Source organism: Monomorium pharaonis, chromosome 7, assembly GCF_013373865.1.
Source record: "Monomorium pharaonis isolate MP-MQ-018 chromosome 7, ASM1337386v2, whole genome shotgun sequence".
Lineage (NCBI taxonomy): Eukaryota > Metazoa > Arthropoda > Insecta > Hymenoptera > Formicidae > Monomorium > Monomorium pharaonis.
Window position 1 is genome coordinate 22022500 of NC_050473.1, and position 12720 is coordinate 22035219.

At 42.1% G+C, this 12720-nt stretch overlaps 1 protein-coding gene across 4 annotated transcripts in view; it reads right to left on the reverse strand.

Moving 5' to 3' along the window:
• Positions 1-12720, reverse strand: part of LOC105834259 — an 84380-nt gene that overhangs the window by 12170 nt on the left and 59490 nt on the right. The gene's annotated exons all lie outside the window — the stretch shown is intronic.

Here is a 12720-nt window from a genome sequence, read left to right on the forward strand (position 1 = left end):
AATTTTTTAAAATTTTTATCTCCAAAACTAGGCATAGAAAGGTCGCACAAAGTGTAATTTTTTATTAGGGCTATAAGTACTACAATATATAAAAAATTCAAGGAAATTGACTAAGCTTTTTTTTTCATATAAATTGTGCGGGGTCCTTTATGCTGACTGAATACATTATAACTTTTTTCTTTTTTTCATTAACTCTTTCGAAATGATATAAAAGACATTTCATAAGAAATACACTTTTTACACAAGAATTCAATATTACTGCAAGAAATTGCATTAATTGTTTTTTAATGAAGCATTTAAAGATTCTTTTGTATATTTAGAGGGGATTGCAGCTCTGCATCCATGATGAGAACCAAACCATCGAGTGTGCTACTACACATCGTTCTGGAGTCATGCTAGCATTTAAAAATTTTATTTGATCAAATAAAAATACCCTCTTTTTTCTGCAATATAAAAATAGGCAAACGAGAGACGTATCGTAGTATGGATCTAGACAGTTTAGTCGAATAGCGTAGTTGACAGATAAAGAGAAAAATTTTTCGTTAATTTTTATTGGTAATAAAACTACAATGTCATAAAACTGCACAATGCTTTACATAGATAAAAAAAAAAATAAAAGTAAATTTTTAATTTTGTGTAATATAGAAAAACATTGTAGATGATATAAAGAAAGATTCAAAGTTTTATTTTTTCTCTTTAAAACGCATTTTTGAAAATTTCTCTATGATATATTTTATCAAATTCAAGTATTAAATGTAGGAGGAAAAGAATCGAATTTGGAACAGTTTCCTAAATTGGAACCTCCTTATTTCTCGGAAACTAAACATCGAACCGTACGAATACCAATAAAAGCATGATCTACTTTAATAAAAAAATAAAAACCCATACTTCATACATTCATACCCTTTTCAACGTAAAATCTGCTAAAAACGAATTCGTAAAAAGCGGAAGTTATTTGCACAATTTTCTCTTGCAAATTACACAGTTTAAACAATAGTGAGTGTATTATCAATAACATTACCATCATTTCACATGTTTGTAGTTTCTTAAAACTGTTTCTTTTTATTTTTCTCTTTTATATTTATTTCGTAGTGCAGTTTTAAACATAAAGTTGCCATGTGCGTAAGTTAGAACACGTGAGATTATGTAAGGGGCGGTATTTCCATCTCCCCTTCCTTCCGTCCCTCGCGAGCTGGGATGCTCGGAGAGGTAGGTCAGACTGACAGAGCTTAGAGAAGTGCGGGTCCGATAATAAAGCAATACCCTTGTGATAATCCGAGTACTTGATTAATCCCCCGATTCGTCTCGTCGTATACGTCGGAAGTAGACCGCTTGACGGCAGCCTATATATATATATATATTGACATGAAACTCTGCATAAATGTCAAAGACAGTACTACCAACCCACAAAAAAAAAATTTCATGATTTTATAGTATCCGCGAAGTTTAAATAAAAAATTTATCTTATTTTTTAATCACAGTATATGTATGTATATACATGGTTCCCCGCTGTGATAAAGTCCTACACTGGTTCGGACTAAAGAACGTGCATTAGCGTCAGCATAATACGTCATTGGAATCGGCCCAAACAGCAACTTTTACGCACCCCGACCGTTATTCAACTACACCACGTTTGGCCATTATTCATACAGATATAATATTCAGGCGGCCATCTTTGCTGTGCGTTCAACGCATCGAGCACATAAAAGTGCATACATGAGACCGCTCTATCACCAACGCTGCTATCGTCATCGGTGACCGGCTCTCCTTTCCACCGCCGACACCTCTGGGGCCAACATACGCCATTGTAATTACATAAAGCCTATGACACCGGCACCTTGGGTTCTATCGTCACATCGGGGCTTTGGATTCTTCGTCTACGAAACAGCAGCGGTAAAGACTTTTAAGTTAAACTAACCTCAAACATGTCAGACGCAGCCCAAGCCCGTGCGGAAGCTGCAGAAGCGCAATTAACCCAGTCACACCCCAGCTGAAATCTCAGAGTCCCGCCGTGACTACCTCTGATACGATCGATAATAACACACAAACAATTCCGCTATAGATCACTATAGTAAAGGGTCCCAAACTCATTGTTTTCCCGAATTGACCCAGCTTTATGATTCATTCAAGCCGAAGTCTCTATGAGAAATGAGGATTACTTTAGAGTCCGTCAAAGCCGATACTGTCCTCGCCGCTCGACGTTGAAGTGTTAGGCCGCGTAAGAAATATAATTACTATTAATCCTGTTCTAATGGACATTTATGAGCAAGTCAAAGCCCGAATTATCGCGACGTACGCGCCTTCGGACAAAACAAAATTACGAAAATTCTTAAGGGGACAAATCGGGCCGACGAAAAACGCTCTTTAATTCTGAGCCGGCTCTGTGGCTTTAAAGACAACGTAATTAAATCAATCTTTTTAGATCAGCTACCCCGCGATCACTGTGCCATTCTGGTAGCCACAGAAGTCACTGACCTCAACCGTCTTGCAGAAGCCGCTGATTGAATGGCCGAAAGCACGTTCGGAACTGATCCTTACGCGTCGGCCGTAGCAAGAGAACACACAGTCACTCATAGAAACCGAGTTGCAACAAATTGTCACCAGCTTTGCTGCATTAAACAAAAAATTTGAAAAACTTGAAAAACAATTAAGCTCGCGCGCGCGCTTGCAGTCCCGCAGGCGTAGAAATTCAACCTCACTAAGTAAAAAAAACATACCCTTGCTTTGCTTTGCTCATACCAATTACCCCAATAATCCGACCATGTGCCGAAAATGGTACTCGAAATACGAGACATGGAAAAAACAGAAAACCTAGATCAGCTTTACTAATTGGAGACGATCGACAGAGGCCAACAAAGTTTTAAACGTCTCTATATTCACGACCGTTCTAGTCAAATGTTTCTTATCAACACAGATGCTGATATTTCTTTAATACCCTACGATAAAGTCAAAGGAAAGCCCATCAAATTGAAACTCTTCGCCGCGTATCAATACTTTTGGGGAATCGTTTTGCGAACTTAATATCGGATTGAGACGTTAAATTCAATGGAATTTTTACATCGCCGCAGTCCTATATCCTATCATAAGCGCTGACTTGCTAACGCACTACAGATTACTAGTAGATTTAAAACGACGACGTCTCATAGATTTCACTATCAAATTATATACACTCACAATTAAAAAATTGGCACCAGTATATTCAATTAACACAATCCGTTTTCCGAGTTTACCAAAATACTCGCCAAATTTCCGCAAATAACAGGAACCCTTTCCCTCGCCCCATCATCTGACCGCGACGTGTTTCACCACATCATTACTACCAGCCCTCCTCACCGAGCGTGCCAGACGCCTTACCCCTGACAAACTCAAAACTGAGATAAAGACTTTAGTCGAGGCGGGTATTTGCCGCTCCTCCTGTAGTCTATAGGCCAGTCCCATTCATCTAGTCATCAAAAAAGACATGGCGAGTTTGCGGCGATTATCACCGCTTAAATGCGGTTACGGTACACACTATTTCCTCTCTAGACCTTCATAAAGCTTATAATCAAATACCAATGGCCCCTGAAAACATTTAAAAAACTGCTATTATAACCCTTTTCGGCTTGTTCGAATACCTGTATATGACCTTTGGCCTTCGCAATGCCAGCCAATCCTTTCAACGCTATATCAATCATGCCCTTGGCAACCTGAATTTCGTTTTCATTTACATTGACGATATACTGATTGTTTCCTTTTCTTCAGATGAGCATGTTGAGTATTCACACACTGTATTTGAGGGGCTCAAGAAATTCCACCTTCACCTCAACACCGAAAAATGCGCGCTCGACGTATCTGAACTGAAGTTTCTAGGATATATAATTAACGGTAAGAAGATTCGCCCCATTCCTGAAAAAGTGAAAGTAATTTCCAGATTTCTCAGACTCTAAATCGTTTCTGATTAACGTCGCTTTCTCGGCATGATAAATTTTTACCGGCGTAATGTCCCTCGCGCAGCAAGTGCACAAGCATTCTGTTATGTGTCAATCAAACTGATAGACTTGTATTTACTTCCTTGTGACGAAGTCACTTGCTTTATTTATTTATTGGCTCTCAGAAAAAACTAAAAGCCGGGCGGCCATCGATGATTATATATATCTATTATATTTTTGAGCGCCTCCAACCCGAGAGGAAGCAGAACTAACGCCGTGATATGGTGGGACTTACGATCCCCGTTCTAGGGACATTGGTGGATGAATAGTAATGTGAGCGTGAATATTTAAATCGTTTGAATTAATAATGTAAAACAAATGTCAAAAATGTAAATCAAATAAGACGACTTAACAGATAATTGTGTTGACACTTAACACATTTCAAACGCATTACTCGCATAAAAATGATAAACGCGCGATTGTATGGTCAGAAAATAATTGAAGTGTTTGAAAAGACCAAGAACGGCCTTGCTAATGCTGCAATGCTCGTTCACTCTCACACTGATACAGAGCTCTGTATTGTCGCAGATACTTCCGATTCTGCCATGGGGGCTGTGATGTTCGGGTGTAATCAAATTTCATGACACTTCATTAACATGAACCTTATTTATTAGCGTTACATTATACTCTTGGCATAGCGCGCATGCTTCTTGCTCGCTGGCCGATACCTTACTGGCGAGTACACGGCACCACATACATCACTGTTTTCAGCGCTGAGCCATGCCCACACTTATACGCATGCCGCGGATGCCACAGGGGCCGTCCTCGAACCAAAAAAAACGGAATACTTGGAGGGCCCTTGGGGTTCTTTTCGCATAAATTCTTTCCGTCGCAAATCCGGTGTAGTGCGTACAACCGCGAACTTACGGCAATTTTCGAATCCGTTAAATACTTTCGTTATTTTATAAAAGGACGCAACTTAAAAACTATAACTGATCACAAACCGCTCATATACGCGTTTATTCAGCGATAAAGCATCCCCGCGGCAACTATGCCAGTTATCATTTATCGCTTAATTTACAACGCATATCGAACACATCGTCGGCTCTCAAAATGTTATCGCTGATTCGCTTTCTCGGAATAATTCCCTGCATTTATCTGTCGAGTTCAATCTCAACGAGCTCGCCGAGCTGCAAAAGAACGACGAGCAATTCAAGTTGATCTGTGATACCCGACTACCCTTTAAAATTGAAAAAAAAATCAGTGGGGTCCAGGTCATACAACTATATATTGCGAGATTTCAGACGAAGCTATTTGACCATATGTTCCCATATAGTCTTCGCGACAGGATATTTCATATGTTTACAACCCGGCCCATCCCAGCGGCAAAATCACGGATCGCTATTCGACAGCATTTAACTGATAGTTTAAAGCTTTGGCATGGAAAGGTTTGTCATTGCGTCTGAGCTGTTCTGGGACAGTCTGCTTCACTTCGTCATCAATGCTGAAATAGTGACCTCCGAAGAACTCCTTTTCGAGTAATTTCCACCAGTTTAAATCTGTTAGCGCTGCAAGCATGTCGTCACAAAATCATGCTACCAATAGAGTTCCAATTTCAATAAGCATGCAAGGGTACAAATCTGAATTTCATTTTGGAACGATATCTTCAGCGCTGATAGCAGACCAGAAATACAAGATAACGCCATAATTGATTTAACCTCAAAATGGAGAGGTATATGTAAAAAAAATTTATATGAAAATATATAGTTAGTACTTGAGTCTAGTGAATCTAGTGATTCAGACTCAGATTTGATGGAAATAATAATACAAAATTATAACCAAACTCCAAGAATACCAAAAATTCATTGCAAAAATTATGTAGAAGATGCTGTTTGGCAGTATATCGATGCTGATTTTAAGAGTCATTTTCAATATATACCCACATAGAAATTGGCATCCAGTGGATGTCCAATGGACGTCCATTAAACCTCCATAGATCCATGGAACGTCTATGTCCATGGTGGAAGTCAGATGAACGTCCATTAGAGGTCTAGTAAACTTCCTTAGCTCCATTGGAGGTTTACCTCCATGGCGGAAGTTAGATAGACGTCCATTAGAGATCCAGTAAACTTCCATGGCTCCATTGAAGGTTTACCTCCATGGCGGAAGTTAGACAGACGTCCATTAAAGATCTAGTAAACGTCCATGGCTCCATTGGAGGTTTACCTCCATGATGGAAATTAGATAGACATCCATTAGGGAATCCATTACCTACCATCCATTACCTGGCATAGAATATGTAACAGATAAAGTGAAAGAATTTTTAGAAAATGATAATGTTGATTATGAACCTGATAATGAATATAATTGTGAACCAGAAGACAAAATTTTAAATAGTAGCTATAAAAGGAAAGCCGTCGAATATTGGAGAAGTGATAAAAGGCCGACACTCTCTTTTAGGAGTGCAACGTCGCTTCAGAAAGGTGAAGTCCCTACCACAATTATCATTTAAAAAAAATTCTTCCTCATCATTTGTTACATATTCTATGTCAGGTAAATCCACTTCCCAATAATTTTAAAATTCTAAAGCAGTATCAGTGTGTACATCAAATGATAAGTCATATTCACTGTTATAATATCATTTGTTATAATATCCTCTATCACATCACGTAATTGTATTTCTCTTTCATTTATAGGTGGAATATGTATAATTTGAAATAAAATAATTAACATATTAAGAACATTCGCAACATTTACGTGTAACATTATGCTTCGCTCAATTAAATAATCTAACAAAAAAATCAAGCACACATTAGATGTGATACTGATGTACTGATCAAGCACACGTTAGACTTGATACAGATGTGAAAATGACGCGTAACATCATTAATAAAGATATTAAACTTTAATACGTGATTTCCATTTCATATATGATATATACCGTGATATGACGAATATAAAACTTGAATGTGAAATATGTGACGTAGACAGAATGAATTGTGTGAAAGCAACGTGACTACTCTAATATTGCGCAACTGTTAGATGAAAACTAATACATATAGGGATGCAGATAATATAAATGTATAGTATTATAACGTACATAAAATATAACATACATAATATACACATAGATGATATAAATAGAACGTAGTATAAGATAGTATAATTATTTTATAAATGCTATATACATAAAAGTCAATTTTATTGAAAATTTATTTTAATTAAAAAAAAAATTTTTTTTTTTTAAATAAACAGCGTAGTTAAATGAAGGTATTTAAGCTGTAAAACTTTTGTATAAAACATTTTTTTATATTTTGTTTAGTTTACGAGATATAGCGAGAAAAAATAAAAATATCTCAACCTTTAAAGGGTAATTTCACTCCTTCAAACCGTTTATAAGCCCAATCGAAAAATTTTTTAATTTTAATGAAACTTGGCATAAATGTAGAGGGAGTAGATATATTAATTTAGAAATGTTTTATTTTGGTTTAAAAACGGTTTGAAGGGGTGAAACCACACTTCAAAGTTGAGACATTTTTGCATTTTCTCGATATATCTCTTAAACTAAACAAAATATAAAAAAATGTTTCATACAAAAGTTCTACGGCATAAATACCTCTATTTAACTATGCTATTTATTTTTTTCAAAAAAATTTTTTTTTCAAAGAAAAAAAATGTTTTTAAAAAAAAATTTTTTTGAAAAAATAAATAGCATAGTTAAATAAAGGTATTTATACTGTAAAACTTTTGTATGAAACATTTTTTAATACTTTGTTTAGTTTACGAGATATATCGAGAAAAGACAAAAACTCAACATTTTTGAAGGATGGTTTCAACCCTTTAAACCGTTTATAAGCACCAACTTTTAATTTCTAAATTCATGTATTTACTTCTTCTACATTTATGCCAAGTTTCATTAAAATCAGAATTTTCGGGTTCGCGAGGTTCCCTTGTTAGAATATATGATCTATATAGTTATAATTATCTAATTAACCATTTGAACGCTTCAAAGTATTAATGCTAAATAGATCGCAATTTCCATCAAATTATTAAGATTATGGAAAAAGATAAATTTAACAATGAAATTAATAAATAAATAAATTAATGCTATTTATTTTTAATGTTTTGCAAAACTTAATTGCTTTTATAAAAAATAATATAATTGCGTCAGTTTATAACATCTAGGTATATGTAGACAATAACAAGTACCCATATCGATGAGTCAAGTTGGCGTAGCAGATAGAGTACAAGGTTCATAATCCTAAGGTCCCGGGTTCAAAACCCACGGCAAGTCAGAATAAAATAAAATAATAAAATTTAAATTTAATTAATTAGAAAAATTTGTCCTAAATTTAGTATATGTACTGTTGATAAAAATAATTTAAAAGAAATAAAATTTTTATTTTAAATTTTTATTTTGTCAATCATCTATCGAGACTCCATGAAGCCTCTACTGATGATCCACGAAACGTCCGTCAGTCATACATCGAGGCTCCGTGAAGCCTCTACTAATGATCCACACAACGTCTAATAGACCTCTTTGACGACCTCTAATGGAGGTCTAATGGACGTCCACAATGCGGATTTCTAATGGCTCTATATTGGACGTCTAATGGACGTCCACTGGAAGTTTAAACTTCCATAGCAGACGTCCATTAGACGTCTACTGGAGGTTTTATTTCTATGTGGGTAAGCTATTAATTGTGTGATAACTATAGTTATAATATACTTTCATATTTTTGTATACAAAATTATTTTTTTTAGTAAAACCATAAAATGTAAAAAATTTTAATTCAAATTCTAAAATCTTGTTTTAGAGATATTTTATAATAAAAATCTAATACTTTTTGCTCATTCTAATGTTAACATATCTTGATTGCATAGCCTGAGTCGACCAGTATTTAGATTTCTGTTAAAACTATTAACTCCAAACTATTAGTTTTAGTTCTTTATTGTTTTCAGTCAATTAATATTAGCTTTTCGTTCGCCACGGTAGTCGATATTAAAATGCTGTAACTGTCTCAAGTCTGTAGCGGCAGCAGTCACAGCAAAAAATGACGACAAAATCGATGCCACTACTCTTCAATAGCACTGCCACAGCGTGCTATGATGCATTTTTGAACGGCAACTAGCAGTGCTGCCAGCGCCGACAGCAATTTTGGAACACAGCCATTAAATAATCTTTCTTTGTTTGAGTTCGCCATTTTGCATTTTCAAATTTGCCACACGGCATTCACATGTAGAAGGATCAATAAAAATTTTCAGCACTTAAACATTTATTTATCTCAAGGAATAAAAAGTGCAGAGGAAGGCTTGTTTTCACAAAGAACGCCCTATGTATATATATATATATATATATATATATATTGTGACGTGGTAGCTTGGCTGCCACGGGTATCAGCGTCCCTCCCCCGTCACAGGCTGCGGAATCGCGCCGTACGGGGAGAATAAGCGAGAGGCGAGAGAGGATCTCCAGGGGGAACCGCGACGGGCCTAGCGAGCGTATTATTAATGTTACATATTTTTGATTTCTTTGCGCGGCGACCGCCTCTCGATGGAATTCGGCGAGAGAGCGAGAGAGGAGGAGAATGAGCGACGGCGATGCGGGGAAGGAGGAAGGACGCCACCGGTGCCCGGGAGAGACGAGCACGCGACCCGCACGGGAACTCGGCGTGGCCCTGGGAAAGCCACGGCCGGAGCCTGAAGCGGCGGTGCCCGCCAACACCACGGCGGGACATCTCGGAGGGCTGTGGAGGAGCCCGGATGGGACCAAACGCGTCGAGGGAGGCGTCAAGTCCTCTCGCGAGGAACGGAGGTCTCCGCGGGTGCTGCCCCGGCTCGGGAAGTGGCCCAGCGGGAGAAAGAAAATTTTGCGGGGGCCTGCGAGGCCCCCGGAAGGATTATGGCGCGCACGTCCCTGCGTACGCAGGACTGCGTGCCTTGCAGCAATTGGGTCGCGGCGCGGAAACAATGCGCATGACTGAACGGGGGGTCGCGGCGTCGATCCGGGATCGACCGCGATCCACCCCGCTTTTGCGTGCGAGCGGTCCAGCCGTTAAGTTGCGTGTCGTGTCCCTGGTGAATTATCGGTGTGGCTTGTGCGAGGCCTCAACCAGGGCAAAGGGACGAGCCTGGAGACGAGGGAAGACGTCGCCAGGACCTTATCGGTGAGGTGGCCTACCCAGATAATCCAGTGTGAGCGGTTGCCGGCCGGCGAGGTGTCCCCGGGCCCGTTCTGCATCCGTTTTTGGTGTTGGTGCGTGATTAGCGTGGGCCGCAGGGCGGTCATACGTTCGCGTAAGTAATTGGGGATTTATCGGATGCAAGCGGGCGGGACGCCAACGCGCCGAGCCACGGGGAAAACGGTTGTGAGGACGCTCGGGTTCCGTCGGAGATTCCCCTCGACCGTGTGCGCCGCAAAGCCCTCGCGTGAGCTAGTATCGCGTCGTGAGTAGCGGGTGGACGGGACTTCCGGTTTCGCGACGGGGTAAAGTGCGGCAGCGGCCGGCGATTGCTTTGTGACCCTCGTGAGCCACGCGGTCGGGATCTATAGTTGCCGGGAGTGTCGGCACGTGCGAACGCCCGAGATTCATTGTGCGCGGGAGATTCCACCGCCCGTCCTTGTCGGCCGCGTGCCTACCGCGGGAGCTTCCCGCGTATCGTTCGCGTTTCTTTTTGGTCTAATTCACGCCGTGGCGCCGCCTTGTCGGAGCGCCGCATGCCGCGTACCGTGAGATTATTGTTTCTATCTGACATTTATTTCTAATAAAGCTCGTTATTTGTTAAGCTCGGAGTCTAGTTTTTTTTTGGTGTGTCGTCCACCACTTCGTGTTTCCGCCGCTGCCTGCTTCCTTACGATCTGCCCCGCCCCTCTACCGTTAGGCAGAGCTGGTCGAGATTGTCGCGCGAGGATCGAGGACACTTTGGCGTAGCAAGTTTCGCGAATTGACGCGTCGTCGAGCGCGTCTGGCGCCCAACAATTTCTCGCGATAACGTGTGGCCGAGATTCGAGCGCGACAAGCACGGCATCGGGGGTATCGGTTACCCTATCGGTCTCGCTGCTTTTTGCTCGCGGTTTTCCCGGTCAGGAAAAGTTGTGACAATATATATATATATTGACATGGCAGTTCCGCTGTCATGACAAGCAGCATCCCTCCCCCGTCACAGGTTGCGAGTTCGCGCCGGACGGGAAAGCGCGAGAGCGGATCGAGAAATCTCCCGAGGGAATCGCGGCGACGATCGAGTAATTAAGCTTACATTTTTACGTTCTTTTCGGTAACTCGGTGAGCACCTCACCGCACCAACAGCAAGGAGTTCGGTGGAGAGGCAGCAGCAAGTGCGGAAGAAGGGGTGCGCCAGAAGGATTTCGCAAATCCGGCTAGCAACGGCCGAAAGCGAAGGACCGCCGGAGGGACGAGACGAGCGAGCGGGGCGCGAGCGAGCGCACCGAGCACCGGGCAAGCTGGGGCCGTCGTATGGAAAATCGGCGCCCCGGCTAATTATCAAACGGCGAGCACACTGGAGGCGGCGACCTGGTAGCCGAGACTGCAGAATTGCCCCCGCTAGGTGCTGAACCTTCTCGCTAGAGGCGGAGGACAGCAGGGGCGGTCGAGAGGCTCCGGAAACTGCCGGCGGAAAATTCTGTCTTCACGGGGGACCCGTAGAACCCCCGGAAGAACTAGAACACTCACGGTTCTGTGGGCGCAGGACTGCTCGCCCTGCTGTGATTGGGGCAACGCAATGCGCGAGGACTAGCGCACAGCCCTTAGTGGGGGTTCGCGGCATCGACCGCGATCCCGCGTGCTTTTGCGTGTGTACGGTCGAGCTAAGCGCGTGTCTTGAGAAGAGCGAGGCACTGATATTGGAAAGCGATCTTCTGTGCGAAACAAATTTGGCGACCTGTGGACCGCCGTTAGTGACGGGGGAGAGGACCTGTATCGTAGAACAAATATCGGTGAGGTGGCCCATCTACTCGCGATCGCGTTGTGTAAAGTCACGGACCGGCGAGCCACCCCGTTCTCGTTCTGCATCCGACATAAATTGGTGTTAGCGTTGCATTAGCCGCGGGGCGGTCTCGTGATTTTGGTGCATTGTCGGACTCAAGCAAGAGGGGTGGTATCGCGTCGGGTATCGTGACCGAGGAGAGCGGATGCCGTTCGTGGTTCCCCCGGGAAGTAGCGATTGCATGCGTCGCAAAGCCCCAAGTCACTTGCCCCCTGGGCAGTCAACGGGGCGTGAGGGAAAATCTGCCTGGTCCGTACACTGGCTGCCGAGAACGCTCGGTGGGGGCAAAGACACTTCACCTCACGGTTGCTCGGTGACGGAAGGCGAGGAATGTGTGATGGGCCTGGATAGTGGTGGCTGCCAAGAATACTTGGCCGAGGCAAAAACGCTTCACCCCGTTTTCTCGCCGATTCACCTAGGAAAAAGTCTTCTATCGAAAACTTCAGGACGAGAGATTCGTTTTGTCAAGCGAGTGATAGAAGAAATGAAAAACTGTCGGCGCCTCCACCGGCTTTTATACCGTGGAGGCGCGATTTCGGAGTCGTTCGTCCGGAGTTCGGATGTTTCCATTTGCCGCGGTTCCCCCGCTTTTGGAGACGCCGGAGTGCATGTGCGGCGGCGCGGCAAGTTGTCGCGTGTTCGCTTACTGTGGCCGTTGAAATAGTTTGAAATTGGGAGCCGGCGACTCGCGCCTTTTCGCTTTGAGATCTTATAGCAATCGGCGACTCCCTTCGCCGAGGAACGATGCCCCTAGCATGGGTGCATCGTTACAAGCTGGAGAATCTCTTTAAATTTAATATTATTAATA